Below are 17,127 nucleotides of genomic sequence, written 5' to 3' on the forward strand. Positions count from 1 at the left end.
TAAATAAATGGTATGATGTTATTAACAACACAATTAATTGCAATTAATTTTTTAATCACTTGACAGCCCTAATTATTTATTATTTGTATTCTCCATGATTCCCATGTCCAGAAACAATTTCTAATACAGACCTGTTTCTTACAAAAAGACTATATTGGACTGTTCTAACTTCTAGATATAGGGGCAGTAGAGATAGGGAAGTATTAATGACATTGTACAATGCACTGGTAAGACTTTATCCTGACTACTTTGTACAATTCAGGTCACCCATGTTCAAGAAATATGAATTCAAAGTGGAACAGGTGCAGAGAAGTGCTACTAAGATGAGCAGGGGAATGGACAGCCTACCTGATGAGCGGAAACTAAAATAATTTCACTTGTTTAGCCTAAAAAAGTGAAGGCTGAGAAAGATATGATTGCTCTCTAGAAATCCATCAGAGAGTAAACACGAGGGAAAAGAGCTGTTTAAGCTAAAGAACACTGCTGTCACAAGAACAAATGGATATAAACTGGCCATAAATAAATTTAGTCTGGAAATTAGAAGATCTTTAACCATCAGCGAGGTGAGGTTCTGGAACAGCCCTACAGCAGAAGTAGTGGGGGCAAAAACCTAACTAGTCTTAAACTGGATCTTGAAAAATTTATGAACAGGATTATATGAGGGGTTGTCTACAATACCAGGGGCCTGGACTTGATGACCCAAGAGGTCCCTTCCTGCTCTGTGTTCCTAGAAAATGTTTCCCATCTATAAAGGTGACTTGCTCACTAATACACCTTATGTGAAAAATAAAATAAACAACGTACAGTGTGGTCACACTAGTTTACCTCATCCCCTGAGGCAATTTAATACAATGTGAGTGTGAAGATTCTTCTAAACATTCAGACAAAATGACATGTTAAACTGAATGTTTAAGCTCTTTGATACCTGAAATAAACAGATACACATTAATTATGTAGTCTGCAAAAAAATTCACTAGAGTGAACACTGGGAACACACAGGAATTGTAAAGAGTGTTTTGTTATAAGGAACCAGGCTTTGGCCTCCTCTTATGTGGGATTACATCAACTCCATTAATGATATCCTCACGCGATGACTGAATGAAAGAATTGTCCTAACAGTAAAAAGTAGGTGCTACAGTCATTATAATGCTCATGGTAATAGTGATGACACTGAGTCTATTAGAAATTGGACCTCAGTGGCATGAATCTTTCTGTGAGTATCCTAAGAAAGAAAGTGCAGCAATAAGCATTGTTAATCAAGATAGACCTACACGTCATACATAATTGGTAAGGGTCCAGGAAGGCTAAAAGGTTAAAATGCTTTGTTTGAATAATTATAGGATTTGAAGGATTAAGCTGAACTGAAAGATTTAAGGACATAGAAGGATTAACCAAAAAATAAAAAAGAGAGAAATAGAGTGAAGCTATGGAAGGGCGGTCAGAAAAGAAATTAAATTCAGCAAGCTATATGTATAAGAAGAATTGTTAAAAGCATTTAGAATCAAAGACTTAAAATGCAGGAAATATTCTTTCCTTCTATTCTGCTGGTTATCCAATACCTGAACATTTTAAAGAAAAAACAGATTTAGGATGATTTCCTGTTTTAAAAAAAACTATCAATATGTCAGAGGAGCTGAAAGTTCTAATTAGAAAGGGTAGACATGTCAGTTGACAATGCTTCCATCACCTCCCCAGCTTTCTCAGATCTGAAAGTCTACACTCACTAGCTACCATTAGATATGAAACCCCAGCATGTAATATGCTGGTGAAATTTACACCCACTGATGACTATCACTGGAACCTGTACATAGAAGTAAGGTGAATCCCAATCTTTACATTATTCTACTATCGTGAACTTTTAAATTTTTTTTTAAGTTTTCAATAATTGTATTTTTAAGAGAAAATTACAGTAAAAAATTAATAACAGTGGGACTTACCTTGTCCTGAAAGGACAATTTGCAGGTTTCAGTGCTGATATATTGCCATTGTATCAACAGCAGCTTCCATACTTCATATAATATCATGCAAGGAGCATGATGTGATGATCCATATCTCATGAAGTAGGAGACCTGGCATGTTTGAATTTCAGAAGAACAAAAGAAGAACAAAAACAGAGGATATTAAGTTTGAATGGTGTCAGGCTTTATTCTGCATCCATCATGCACTTGAGCATTAATGTCAATAGAGCTATTTAAGAAAGTAAGATTTGAAGGATGAGAGCTGAAATCCCCTTGGATGCTGAAAGGCTCCCTTAAACTTTTTATTAGGTGGTAATTCAACACATACAAATTCAACAAATACAAATTCAACACATACAAATTCAACACTGCATTTTCAAAACAATGCAATACTGTGGGGGGAGGGGAGGAAAGCCTTTTCCTTATCCTTAGTTCTTTTTATATTTTTTATTATCACCTTTAAAAGAAAGAGAGGCTTGAAGGTTCATTGAGGTAATTTGCAGTAGAGAAGCTAAGGAAGAGGACAAAACAGGACAAGAAAAAGCTGAAAGGAGGAATCAATTTTTGAAACGGAGAAAGGAAATAAAAGAAACAAGAGGTGAGGAATGTAATAAATATGTAAATGTATACAAAAACTAGATAAAGGGTTCAAAACATGATGTTAGGGCAGAAGAAGACAATGAGAAAACAGAAAATTTAATTTTAAATTTGTGTTCAAAATCTATATGACTTTGCAGTAAATTATATTTCTGTCAAAAAATGCATTTTCTGACAGAACACTGTTTCAAGAAAAATGTTCCAGCCAGTTCCCGATGAAGATTGACTGATTCTTTTAAATCTATCTGCTGTCTTTCCTACTGTGGGCCATGATGTAGTGCTAATACATCTGTGGACTATCATCCATCCTGAGAAGATCAACTAACAGGACCAATATATTCTCTAAGCCCAGGTAGAAAAACAAACTGTATGGAGTTGAGGAGGCCTGAAAACACCAAAATGCTGCCGAACCTATTCTGCCATAACCTTCCTCAATAATCTTACCAGAAAAGAAAGATTAAAGACAGGATGATAATGGGAGACTGTCAACATCAATATTTTTTATCTAGAATCCAACAGCGACTTCTTTAAAAGAAGTTGGCATATTCATCTCCCAAATGCTTGCATTGACAATCAGTTTCAAAAATGGTTTTTGGCATCTTCCTGAGAGATCATAGGTCATAATTAGCAACTTCCTGGCATCTCCGTAAGCAGCACCAACTAAAACTATAGCAATAACTTTTCAAAAAATTGTAGACACATGCCCACATTTCGGTCTAAAACTTTTTTTCAGTTTACCATGTCCTTTGTTCTGGCTGGTTAGTCCTGAATGAGTTTCCTAGTCATTTTTAATTGACGCAGGAGTACTTGTGGCAGTGTTAGCACCTGCATTCCCACACAAACAACCCTGCACTCTCGTAGAATCAAAATTAAGTACTCTCTCCTGGGGTCTCATTTATTAATAAAAAGGTTCTTTCAAAATTACCCTACGTTAAACCCTCAGCCTAAATATTTTCCTTGGGATTAGTCGCTCCTGTCTAACATATCTCCCTACCTGGAAACCTGGAATGGTTTTCAGGCTAACCCTATCAGCCTGTTACACTGTGGGGCCACAGGCTATGTCAAATATTTTGTTTGATTTGTGTACATTTAATGCTGGTGTTGAAAGGTGCTTGACTGACAGCCCTAACAGTAGCAAAGCAAGCTTTCTCCACTTTCCTATCAATGTGTTCACAAGCCAACCTCTAAGGTTCAGAGGAGAGTGTAGTCCTCTTTCCCATTGAATCTTTGGTCTTCACCTGCATGCTAATTCTGATAGCGTTTTTGTGATTTGGATACCTGACCACTAGGAATAGGACTGAGCCTATCACTTTATTCTACATAGGTCACTGAACAGACACCAGATGGTAACAACATTCTGTCCCTATTAATCTGGGCTAGATTTGATTTGGCAATTTAGAAGTGAAAAGCTTTATCCTATTACCAATCCCCTGAATCATCCTGTCACCAACCAATGAGCTAAAGATTAAGTATTTAAGTTCCAGAGCCTCAAATACCTAATTTACTACATATTTCAGAGTGTACATTACAGTGTAGATCTAAGATAAGGTATATCACATTATTGTCAAAACATGCTATTGCATCTGAACCCTACATCAGGAAAAATAAGAAAGGAAGTCGGGCTGGAAAAACAAGAATGCCAGTTGGCATACTGCAGCCTTACACAAATAATTGACAAAGAAAAGTTTGCAAAGGATAGAAAAATACGAGTGAAAATGGAAAATACAAGTAGGCTGTTGTGAAAAAAAGCAATGTGGAAAAACAGGGACAAACTAGGACAAGGAAAATGCACATTATTATGACTATAATTATAAGGCAGGAAATAGTAAGACACACACAGCATCCTAGATTTGAGAAAAAAGACTAACCAATTTATTTGAGCATTCATCGGATGAAGTGAGCTGTAGCTCACGAAAGCTTATGCTCAAATAAATTGGTTAGTCTCTAAGGTGCCACAAGTACTCCTTTTCTTTTTGCGAATACAGACTAACAGGGCTGTTACTCTGAAACCTAGATTTGAGAAAGACTCAAAACAATAATATATTATAACATTGTACATGCTCTACATCTAGGTAGAATCTCAACTGTAGAAAAATTTGCTTTCTCATTAAAATGCACTGCCACTTCCTCACTTTTACTTTTACTCATATTTGTCACACTTACCTAACTACAGGCTTTTTGCCAGAGAATCAGGCTTTTGAAAGCCTGTTTCCCAGGCCCCCAAAACTGTCTCCAAAATCACCACCAAAATCTTAAACTGTAGCCATAAGTACCACAAGTTATTTGCAGCTGTGAAAATGATGCTAAATATATAGTTCAAGCTGGCTGTGAAGGAGACAACCCTTGAGTTCTTGAGCTCCTCCATATCCAGATTCACTTACTTTAATTAAATTCATTATTTTCAAAATAGAAATATGCTTGGTGTCAATTTTTTCAAGCAGCGCAGAGAAACCTCAAGCAAATGCAACATAGTAGGGAGAGGGATTAAATAAGACAAGAAAAAAATAGGCTTTTTATTTTTCCCTTTGCTGATAGGTATGTTTATAGTCCCTTAACTATACATATATTTATTGTGTGTGTGTATACAAGTCAGTTAAATACAAGGTCTCACTGATCTATGTGGCAAGGAGAAAACTACTGTTTTGGGAGATGTTTTACTTTTATTAGTTTTATTTTTTTTATTCCTTATGTGTTTTGTGCAGTTGGATTTATGGTAACTAAATCATAAATCATGACTACATCGTGGCATATGAAAAATATTTGAAAGTATGCTCTGAAGGTTTGACCAGCACTTATTCAAGATTACCTGCATAACTCATTCATGCCTCTGCCACTCATAAATAATTAAATAATCCCAACCTCCTTTGATAAAACTTTTATATCACACTGTCACATCTTCTATATGTGTATATATATGTGCAGTTGTAGTAAATTATTACTCTAAAGAAGATATTATAAACCATATTTTCCACTAATAATACTTTTTTAGTTGAAAAAAAAACATTTTTAGAAATATATAAAGTTTTCCTAAACTTTTTAAATAAAAAATATTAAAAATACCCTTTTTCTACATCAAAAATTGAATTTAAAATTGGTGGGCTTTTGATTTGTGAATTTTTATTAATTTTTTATCAAAAAGTCTCATTTTTTCATTTGTCTTCCTTTTTTAAAATAGTAAATATTCAAAATTAATATTTTAATTTTGATATACATTTTTAAGAAAAAAATCCCATGACTAACTGACAAAAAATATTAAATGCTATTTTATTTAGACAATTAAAAAAAAGAAAACAAATAAACCAAAAAATCTAATACAATTTTTCAGTAAATGTTGATTACATCAAAAATCAAAACAAAAACATTAAAATGATTTGAAATGTTCTGTAATTCTCTTTCTTCAATCAATTCTCTAGATAACCATATAAAATTGCAAATTCACAAAGTTCAAAGAACCAAAACCAATTAACAAAGGTGGATTTTTTTAAAGAATTTGTGATTGTCTTGTCCTGCTTTTGTCCTGCCTCCTGTACTTTGAATATTATATTTTGTATGTTTTCTCTTTAGATTGTAAGCTCTGTCTCTCTAGTTGTCTGCAAAACACCTAGCATGCATTTGGGTATTTTGGTTCCAATTTCGAGCTGTGGCCATGCTGAGCTCACTGCAGCTTTGGTTGGGAGGGAGCAACATCATGGATATATACCACATTTGTGGCTAGTGGATTCCAGGACTGGTCAGGAATCAGTTCAGCCCTCAGCGTAAGCTAGAGCAGCCTTTGGGCAGTCTAGAATAAACTGGAGCATAGAGCCCATTTAGCCAAATTCCTCTCCCCAGACCATATCCCAGATACACCACCTGTGGGAGTGTCAGCTACCCAGGACAAGGGCAGTCTAGCCTAGTGGTCAGAGAAGGCATCAGGAGCCAAAGCCAAGGGTCATACTGGAGGGCAGGAACTGGGTACCAGAGCTAGGAGTTGAGCCAGATTCAGTACTCAGCTATTGGTTAAACCAGAGGGCAGGAAGTGAGCAAGCAGGGTATCAAGCAAGGAGAGGTTCAAGGCACGGGCAGGACTGTGGCAAGGCTGGGGGCAAAGCAGGAACAAGGTAACACAGGAGCAGGCACAGTAGTAGGTGTGAGCATTGAGAAGGCAGTAAACTGCTGCTGCTGACTTGAGTCAGCCTACTGGTCTCTACAGCCAATCATGTGACATGGCTACTCAGGCAGCCTGCTGCAGGCCAGCTACTGATGAGGCTGCCTGGAGACTAACTCTGCTGCAGGCTCTGATTCCTGACAGGAGACAGATAGGGTAAAGGAGTTTTCAGAAAATTGTCCCATCATGTGGAAAAGTTTTTCAACAGTTCAGAACCTGGAAATCTAAAGAGAAGGAAATACCCAGGTGTATGGAAGCAGGAACTAGATGCATGGAGAGCCAACTACTCAACAATACAGAGCTGATCTCTCTAATCACTGTCAGCATGATTCTAGTCTCCCTCAGTTTCACATCAGAGTTTAGCATCTCTTTTCGTTCTTTGTACAGCGCCTAACACAGAGGGGTTCTGGTCCATGACTGGGGCTCCTATGTACTATGATAATAAAAATAATGATAAATAATACTAATTTATGGAGGGGATGCCACAGGAGTTAATGCTGTCCCAAAAGGACTTACAGTCTACACTACACTACAAACTTTTGCTAGCATAGCTATGTCACAAGTTGTGATCCCTGATCAAAATAGCTGTGCTGGCAAAAGCCCATAGTGTCAATGCAGTTATACTGGCAAAACTGCACTTTTGCTTATTTCACTTATTTGGAATAAGATATGCTGTCAAAAAAATAGCTTTACCAGCATAAGCTATGATCAGACTTTGCCAGTATAGTATACTGGTATAGCTATACCAGCAAAATGTGATTAGTGTAGACCTGGCCTCAATCAGACAAACATAGAAAATTAAGAAAACAGATAAAGGAAGGAAAAGAGAATGGAGAAATTAGGATTAAGGCAAAGAAGGTGAATCATGAAATATTGCAAATCAATCTTATAAATTCTGATTTGCTTTTTAATTGACAGTGAAGTAGGGCAAGAGATACCACAAAAGTGGAAGTAAGCAGTAGAAAGTAAGGTGAAAGAAATGGGGTTTGAGGAGGTATTTGGAAAAAGAGAGTGAGGATGCTTGGTTACCAGAAGAGGAATGTCTTTCCAGGCATAGGGAGCAGCATAAAAATAGTCATCAAGTGAAATACCAAGTGGACTGGGGGTTGTTTGTGTATGTATGTCTGAAAGCAGAATTGGGCCCTAAGCAGAAGTTATAGTGCTATTACCTCTTTTGACCCCTAGGTGGTGCTGCAAAACAGCTTGTCTTCACCTGAGGTTTTTGATACCAGCGTTCAGTAGCAAAAACATGATTAAATTTGGCAGCCCTGACTAAACAAACTAGTTACACTACTATCCTAAAAGCTACATACATGGTTATGTGGCTTTTTTTATTAAATAAAATAAATTGCTATTGCAAAATCTTGATTTATCTGTACATCCAATATCCTGAGTGCTGCTAATCTTTTTGTATAGTTATATTTTTTTTCATTTCTGCAAAATACATACTTTATAATGACAAGTTATTTACGTATCACAACTTATTTTCAGGAAGTTAGAATTGTTTCAAATAAAATAACACTTTGTATTTTGCAGTAACGTACTTAATTCTTCTTCATGTTACTACAGTCTTTTTTTATTTCCAGTTGATGGTGGCATTGTTTTGAGATATATTCTAGTAATAATACAAGAGAATATGTTGGTTGTGGGATGAAGTACAAGGTGTCTTCAGTATTCATCCACACTGACAATTATTTTTATTAGGGTAGAATTACTGTACAATTATTTCATTTCAACACATACGCCATCATGTTGCTTTTCTACAGTTTTTTCTGTTCTGGCATATGGATATGGAAGCTGTGGAATTGTTCCCTCAGATTTTAATCTGAAAGAAAAATGTCAAGTACAGTATATGCCCATAAAAACATGCTGTACTGTTTTCAAAACATGACAAATATAACATTTTTGATACATGCTCTTTAAAAGAAGTATAAAATGGGTAAGGCAGTATTCTTTAGTAGTCAGAGCACACTGCTCTGAGCCACGAGCTCTTGAGTCCTATCTGCCACTAGTTCTGCTATTGATCTACTTATCTGCCTCACAGGGGTGTTGTGAGAACTAATAAATTAATATCTGTACACTGCTTTGAAGATGTAATGCACTACATAGCTGCTAAATCCACAATATTAAATAATTTTTACTGGAGAGATCCATACTTTCCTTTAACAGACATGATTTGAAAAACAGGTGGAACAGGAACAAAGTGGTGTTTTTTTAAAGGAGCAAAAGAGGCTGATGAAAAGCCCAATAAATTACACAGTAGAATTATTAAATAGGAGAGCCACAGCCTTTCCCAAAATTATATTGAATATCAGATCCACCTTATAATTTGTGATGTCCCAGCCAGAAGGAAGCATTAGATGATGAATTACCTTCCCATTCCAGTCCCACTGCATAAGGAGAGCTATCTGGTAGTGAGTTACACATACACACACTTACACTTCCTAATGTTGCTGGAGGAGGAGATTGGGCTGGCCTGTAACCTGCAAATTCAGTTCTGTTTTTTCTCAAACTGTTTGTCTTGTCCATTTAGATTGTAAAATCTTCAGGGTAAGGACTGTCTCTTACTATGTGCCAGGCACAAAGGGAATCAGATCTTGGTTGGAGCCTCTAGGTGCTACCGTAATACAAATGAAGACAATAAAATAATAATAATTATTAATAGTAATAATAAATAATAATAATAATTAATACAATACCACAGGGCCTGATAATTTTCCTGGAAGTCTCTGCAATTTCTCCAGGTACTGACAATCCCTTTATATTTTGTTTTTGTTTGATTTAATTAGCCACAAGATATTGAGGGGAATCAATTACTGTGTTACAACAAAAATCCCTCTGGACATCACACTGTTTTCTGAGATTCTCTCTACAGCTATTAAAAAAATATACTAGGAAACATCCCTGCCACCATCATCACTACCAAACATCAAAACTTATTTAGTTGGCTTATTTTAAAAATGTATTTAGCATCCATGATGTGTTATGGACACACTTAGGGACATTGATCCCTACTTGAGAAGATCAACATCTTCAGATATGTGTTGTGCAGTCAAATAATAGCCAGACATTTTAGCAGGACCTATGGTAATATGATACTTTCCCTTCTTTTGATACTGGTTTTGCCAATATGGCACCAAATTTCTCAACATAGTACAAAGTAAGGCATTAAAAAAGGATCTGTAATAGTTTTATATGTCCAGACATCCACAACTCACGTGCTCTTAATTCAGTAAGAAAAAATTATGCATGCATCAAGACAATTTTCAGGAAGTTTACAGTTCCCCAAGTCACTTCTGAGGCTTGTGAAATGTCATCAGCTTGTGACATTGGATTGCAACATGAAAGACATTTTACACGTCATCTTGCTTTGCAACGTACCAACACAGTGTCACAAGATTATTACCTAGATTGAACACACTCAGGAAAATGATAAGCCTACCTTATGTTTAAATGCAAATAGTCTTTGAGTTATTCAAGCACCAATGTTCTTGGTCATCAAAGTTCTTAAAGCATGAAGATACATTTTTAATTTTCTCACTCAGATGACTCTGTGAAGAAAGAAAGGAACATCAGCAAACCTTCTCTTTCCAAAAATGTACTTTGAGGCTCACAAGAAGCATAAGAAATTTCAACCGAAAGGATAGAATTTTGGGTTGGTTGTTTCGTTTCATTTTCTTTTCTTTTTTTTTCCCCAGAAATCAGAATTTTTTAAGCAGGAGAGACTGAAAAGGGTCTACACTAGAAAGGGATTGCCCATGTAGTTATGGATATAGCTATACTGGCAAACTCTCCTAACCACGATGCAGCTTAAACTGGCAAAAGAGTTATTTTGCCAGTATCACTTACACCAGTAATCGAATGAAATAGTTATACCAGCAAAGTATGTTTTTTCCAAATAACTGTATTTATACCAGGGCTTTTGCCAGCATAAGCTATGTCAGTTATAAGTGTAATGCCTCCCCCCCCCCCCCCCCATACACACACACTCTGACATAACTTTGCAAGCAAAACTTTTAAGTATAGACCAAGACCTGAGAGGAATTGTGTGGGCAAAGGCCTTTATGGTGTTATGGGGATGGTGAGTCTGGGGGGTGTTGTGGATGTGATGAAGCTGTCTGAGGGAGGCTGTGTGGAGAAAGAGAGATGGGTTCTAAAGTTGAGACTGTGGGAGTTTGTGAGGGCAATGAGCCCTATGTAGGATGTGGAGGTAGTGGGTTAAGAGGGATTGTGGGGACAAAGGGTGAAATCCTGGCCCAGTTGAAGTTAATGGCAAAATTGACATTGTCTTCAATGCAGTCAGGATTTCACACAAATGAGACTAAGGGAGTTGGTGGGGAGAAGAAGTGATTGCCTGAGAGGGTGCTGAAGTGATGAGGCTGGCTGCAAGGATTATATCTACAGAGAGAATACGGGTAGGGCTGGGTTGGAAAATGTTGAGTATTTTCCATCAAAAAATTTCACTGATTTTTTTGATGAAACAACTCAATCCCATCTCCCCTTTTCCCTTTTTTCCCCTTGGAACAGTAGGCAGGAGGAGAAAAATAAGAAGGAACAAACATTTTATATTAAAAAATTTAAAAAGTGTAGGTTCATTTTATTGAAAAATCAAAAAAATTGAAGGAAACAAAAACTTTTTGTGCAAACATTATTTCCATCAAAAAGTCATTTTTAAGCCAAAAAAATATATACATACCACTATAATTGTGGGGACAATAAGGTGGTTTTGATGGGGGTCATGGTGGTGGGGACTGAGGGTAGTGAAACTGGGCTGTAGAGAGGGGTGGTTCAGACTGGTTAAGGGCTGCTTGTGGTGGCTGTGAGACAAAATGGGGGGAATGACTGTCTGACGGAGTTGTACACTGGCGGGCACGGGGAAGAGTTGTGGGACAGGGAGGTGGCCTGACAGAACTGTGGAAGCGGCGGGGCTGAGGCTGGGTTGTGGGGGCAGGAAAACTCCCTGGAGGTGGGTTTGGGGGGCAGCGAGACTGAGAGGCTTGTGAGGCTAGTGATGCTGAAGGGGGTTGGCACTGAAACTCTGTGAGGGACACTAGTTCTGGGGGTGGTGAGACAGTGTAAGGTATGTTGTGGGATGGTGAGGCAGGGGACGGGGAAGAGATGGGGAGGTGATGGGATGATGGGGCCCTGACTCTGAGGGGCAGACGTGGTTGGGGTAGCAGTGAGAGCCGGGAGAGTTGGAGCGGGGGCGCTGAAGGGGGCAACTGGTAAACCTTGCAGGGCGAGGGAAGAAGGGGGACTGAGGGAGAGCTGTGGAGCGGTGGTGGGACGGGTTAGTTAGAGGCTGGTGACAATGGAGAAGTAAAATCGCGGGGTGGACGAGACCAATAGGGGGCTGGAGCGAGGCAGGGATGTTGCTTTGCCTGCGGGCTGCCCTGGGCAGCGAAGCGGGTTTACACAAGAGCACTGGTGCGCAAGGAAGAGGCTGAGGCTGCCGAGTGACGTAAGCGGCCAGTTCCCCCGGTCGCCACCAGGGGAGGCGGTTTCGTTGCGCGGTGCGAAGGCCGCCGGCTGGGAGGAGGCAGGCCTCGGTGGCCCGCCCCGGCTCTCTCCGGCCCGGCATGCAGCGCGCCGCAGTTTGAATGGCGCAGGCTCTGGGGAGTGGGCCCCGGCGCTAGGACTGCCCCGGATCAGCGCCGCCTCCTCGGCTCGGCGTAGCCCGGGCGGAGCGGTACCATGAGCAGCGGGTGAGTGGGCAGCCGGGGTCTCGGGACCGCTCTTGGTCACGGCCCTTCCTGCCTGGGGGCTGAGCCCGGGACCGCTCCCTCTGCCGGGCAGCGCGGACGCCCCGCTCCACAGCGGGGAGTCCCGGCCCGCAGCTCAGTCAGGGTCCCGGCATGGATCGGCCTGGGGCGGAGGTGCTGGTGCCTCTGCGGCGGGGTTGTCCGTCATGTGTTAGACCCTGGCTGGTGCCAGGTGAGAGCCATGGCGGGAGAGGCTGACAGGGACCGTCTCTCCAGCCGTATCCCTTCCGGGACAGGTGTTGCTGCTGGCGGGGGGAGGGGTGCGCTCCTCTCTCGTGACACTTCCAGGCGTGTTGTCACAGGCCTCGCAGCTCGGCCTTTCCCAGGGCGTGGGCTAGCCCCTGACAGCAGCCCTGCGCCTCTCTTTTCCTACCCGCCCGGTGCGCGACCTTGCCACCTTCCTCTCCTCGCCCGTGCTGTGCCTTTCATGCGCATTGGCTGCCCCTTGGAAGGAGACGTTACCCGTGCCATTAAGTAGATGATCAGCCCCTTCATTTTACCTGGCAGAATGTCTTCAAATAATTGTACTTCCAAATGAGCAAGGTTGGGTAGATCTGCGTTTCCTAACAGGATGATGATACAAGCTCCAATTTAAAACGAGACACCAGTACGGCTGAAAAGCATATCCTGAGGTTTGCTGGTCTTTACTTTGTTCAGTGGGTGGAACTGATGTTTTATTCCTGGGGAAAAAGAAGGAAACTCTTCAGATACCTACAGACTGTTTGTGGCGGAACAGTGCATTGCTTTGCTAAAAGGAGTTTTGGTTTTCTGAGGAAAATACATGACTGTTGTGCTGGAGTCACTCAGTATATTTAGGTTTAATTACTGCTATCTGAACAAGCTTAGATAAAATACAAAGAAACGATTTAATTTGTAATGTCTGTTAACATTTTTAGCACTTCAGAAAAAAATTATTTTCCAAAAATAATTTTTTCACTGTGATGTATGCTACTCTTTTTTTTAGGACTGGCTTAAATCTATATGCATTTAAAAATAGTTACATTCTTGGTTATAGATGAATTTCCCTTTTCCCTACCACTCCCCTCCTTCCATTCCTCCTGAACTCCCTGCCTTAAACAGAGAACGTGATAGCTATGCTGGGTGTTCCGTAGAAAATTAAATGTGATTTCAAAGGGAATTTGTAATTTGCTAGTCTTCTTTGTTAGAAGGAATAAATAAAAGACAGTATCAAAACTATTCCATTCAAGATAGTGCTATCTTAGGTCTAAAAAACATTGATATATAGTCTTACATGTTATGGATAGGTTCTACAAAGAATTTTATTGAATTATTAAAATGAGCATTAGTTTGCATTCCTAAACTTATATTTGAGAATATAAGAGAAGAAAGGGGGGATTTGATAGCTGCTTTCAATTACCTGAAGGGGGGTTCCAAAGAGGATGTATCTAGACCAGTGGTTCCCAAACTTGTTCCGCCGCTTGTGCAGGGAAAGCCCCTGGTGGACCGCACTAGTTTGTTTACCTACCGTGTCCGCAGGTTCAACCCATCACGGCTCCCAGTGGCTGCGGTTCACTGCTCCAGGCCAATGGGAGCTGTTGGAAGCAGTGACCAGTACGTCCCTCGGCCCGCGCTACTTCCAGCAGATTCCATTGGCCTGGAGCAGCGAACCATGGCCACTGGGAGCTGCGATCAGCCAAATCTGCGGACGCAGCAGGTAAATAAACCGGCACGGCCCACCAGGGGCTTTCCCCGCACAAGCGGCGGAACAAGTTTGGGAACCACTGATCTAGACTGTTCTCGGTGGTATCAGATGACCGAACGAGGAGTAATGGTCTCAAGTTGTAGTGGGGGGAGGTTTAGGGTGGGTATTAAGAAAAACTTTTTCACTAGGAGGGTGGTGAAGCACTGGAATGGGTTACCTAGGGAGGTGGTGGAATCTCCTTCCTTAGAGGTTTTTAAGGTCACGTTTGATAGAGCCCTGGCTGGGATGATGTAGTTGGGGTTGGTCCTGCTTTGAGCAAGGGGTTGGACTAGATGACCTCCTGAGGTCCCTTCCAACCCTGATATTCTATGATTCGAGAATTGTAGTTATAATAATCATGCTTGCAGGAGGGCCAGTGAGACATGGTGCATCTATGTGTTTGTTTGTTTTTACCTAGTTGTCTTGTCTGTGTTACAGCTGAAATGAGACGATTACAAACCCTGTTGTAATGGAGACAAGCTATCAACATGGCATTTAATTAGTTTAAAAATAATGTGTTAAAAGTCTCTGTCTACTCTTTTGCTAATAATGCACTGAACGGTACCTTGTAGCCACCAAGACCTTGTCTTAGTTTAAAATCTTGTTTGTAGGGGCGTAGCATTTTATAGGCTAAGCATTCTAAAATTTTTGCCTAAAATATAAAGATCTATCCAGATCTAAATCCTGACTTCCAAACTTGGTCAGAGAGGCTGCACTGGTGACTTTGGAAATGCTAGGGACTGTGGCAACTGTGTAAATCACTTGTTGATCAAAGGGATGCCTTGTAGAGGTCAGGACCCAAATAATTAGTAGGAGGTGGCATGGATGTGTGGCTGAGCCACAGGTATAAATTTAGAGGGCTCCTGCAAGAGCTCCTTTTCAAGTAGAGAGAGCCCCTGACAAAGTGAGGGCGCATAGTAATGCAGTGAGCTGCCAAGGTAAGGAGAGTTTGGCTACATGGGGAGGAGTCCAAGGGATTTAAGAAATAGAAAGACACTAAGTCCGCAGCAAAGTAACTGACAGAAAAAAGAAAATATACCCTAAACTTAGGCTAAATAAAAAAGCCCCATGAGTAAAGATGCAGGCAAAAGACCAGCAGCAGGGTGCAGACTACTCAGTTTATTGCACTGATCTGTCTTGTGGGCAGGAGGTATATATGAGCATGCGGTGCAAGACATTCATGGCCCTCGGATACCGAATACATGCACTGGAATATTGAAAGTGTAAGGTGGGAAACTGAGTCTCAAGTCTACCCAGTTTAGCCTTAATCAGTTTTCACCTTCATTTTCACTATTTCAGACGACAATTGTCACTTATACTCTCTGAATGTATATTTATGCCAGGTGATAAACAGATAAGACAGAATTGACAGGAGGCCCAAGTTACTACATTCTGGGCCACTGGGAAGTTCTGTATTTCTTGATCGGTCATTGCCACCTCTGATCTTTAGCCTGGTCCTTGAGACCCATTCTTTCAGTTTCTGGTCTGGTGTTTCTCCAGTGTGGGCCTTGTTCACTTGGGTCTTAATAAATATGTAATGAGGAAATGTATAAACCTTTCTTCAGTCAGCATTAAGCATGTTAAGTGTTGTGTATTGTATGGGTTACCTAAAACAAAGTGCAAGCTTCAGTTTACACAACTGTCACTGTTTGTCATTCTGTTTCTGCATCACCCTGCTCCTGGATTTTCCCAGTAAAGGGAGCTTCTTGTCATATAGGTTTGTTTATTTTATACGTAGAATCATCTAGAACAGCATTATATTTTTCCTGTCAGCAGTAACATCATTTTAAACAAATCAGAAATTCTATTTAAAAGGAAAATTGGCAAAACAACACTTATGCCAGCAAAACTTTGGCCTAAGTGTTACCTCATTTTAAATGCATTCACTATCCATAATAGTACATTATTAAAGTGTAACTAAGAGAGCTCTTAATCACACCATTTAGCAATTCTTTATCTTTATATTTCAATATCAGAATCAGTGTGTGTGTATTATCATCCACTTTGGAGGGAGGGGAGAGGTTAAAGAGCATTCTGACCCCAAAATTTCAGTATTTTCTTTCTTTTTCATTCAAAATCCAACCTTATGTTTGTGAATAATTACAAAAAAAACCCCTTCATTAGCAATTTTCCCTGTTGCATTTTGAGGGGTACCTCTGTTTTAGGACCTTAATAATCATGGTTCCCCAAAAGGAAACCAGGGTGGCTGAAGTGGAGAAGCAAAGTGAGACAGAGGTAATGGAGAGATTTTTCAGGGACAAAGCAGAGTGGTCCCACCTCCTGTCCAACATCTCCTGTCCTGTTAAAGAGGATGAAAGTCTTGGGGCCGGAGAGCATCAACTGGAGCGGAAGGAAATGATCCTATAGTTGGGACTCATTTTCCAGATGATGTCATGATATCCTCTCACACTGAGGATATCCCTCTGGGAGTAGGGACTCCAATTTTTAGGGAGAGATGGGCAATAGTGGTGGGGATTCAATTAGAAGAACTATAGATAGCTAGATTTGTGATGACCGAGAGAACCACATGATGGATTGCCTGCTGGGTGTGAAGATAGTGGATCTCACATCTAGATAGTCTTACAGGTAGTGCTGTGGACTTGTCACTGGTATCTACATGTAACATGGAAGTATGAGAGAGAGGTCCTGGAGGCCAAATTTAGTCTCTAGGTAAGAGATTAAAGGCCAGGACCTCCATGGTAGCATTCTCTGTTTCCCCTTGCAGGGACAGTAAGACAGGCAAAACTGCAAGGTCTCAATGTGTGGATGAGACAATGGTATAGGGATGTGGCTTTATTTGGAACTGGGGAAGCAGTGGCCTGTACAGGAGGGATGGACTCAACCTAAAACAAAATAAGTTTAAAAAATCCTCTACAGCATTTTTAATCTTAAGGGGTGAGGGAAAGTCAATAGCTGGAGAGGAGCACATGGTTCAGTCAGATTATTAAAGGGGAAACTCTA

At 40.3% G+C, this 17,127-nt stretch overlaps 1 protein-coding gene and 1 long non-coding RNA gene across 5 annotated transcripts in view; one reads left to right on the top strand and one right to left on the bottom strand.

Moving 5' to 3' along the window:
- Positions 1–1,983: 1,983 nt before the first annotated feature.
- On the bottom strand, positions 1,984–12,703 carry LOC140913104 (uncharacterized). Of its 2 annotated transcripts, none has more exons than XR_012159472.1 (4): positions 11,399–12,703; positions 10,145–10,253; positions 9,142–9,319; positions 1,984–2,069 (listed from the first exon to the last, which is right to left on the bottom strand). It is a non-coding gene; the product is annotated as an uncharacterized lncRNA (long non-coding RNA). The 2 variants fall into 2 exon arrangements; XR_012159471.1 differs by lacking the exon at positions 1,984–2,069 and adding an exon at positions 8,368–8,527.
- Positions 12,204–17,127, top strand: part of KATNBL1 (katanin regulatory subunit B1 like 1) — a 51,435-nt gene continuing 46,511 nt past the window's right edge. The window contains exon 1 of one of the 3 annotated variants that reach the window (XM_073348821.1): positions 12,204–12,407. The gene's annotated coding sequence lies outside the window, so the exon portion shown is untranslated. The other 2 variants (XM_073348823.1, XM_073348822.1) reach the window with 2 other exon arrangements.

This window comes from Lepidochelys kempii, chromosome 6 (genome assembly GCF_965140265.1).
Source record: "Lepidochelys kempii isolate rLepKem1 chromosome 6, rLepKem1.hap2, whole genome shotgun sequence".
Classification (NCBI taxonomy): Eukaryota; Metazoa; Chordata; order Testudines; family Cheloniidae; genus Lepidochelys; species Lepidochelys kempii.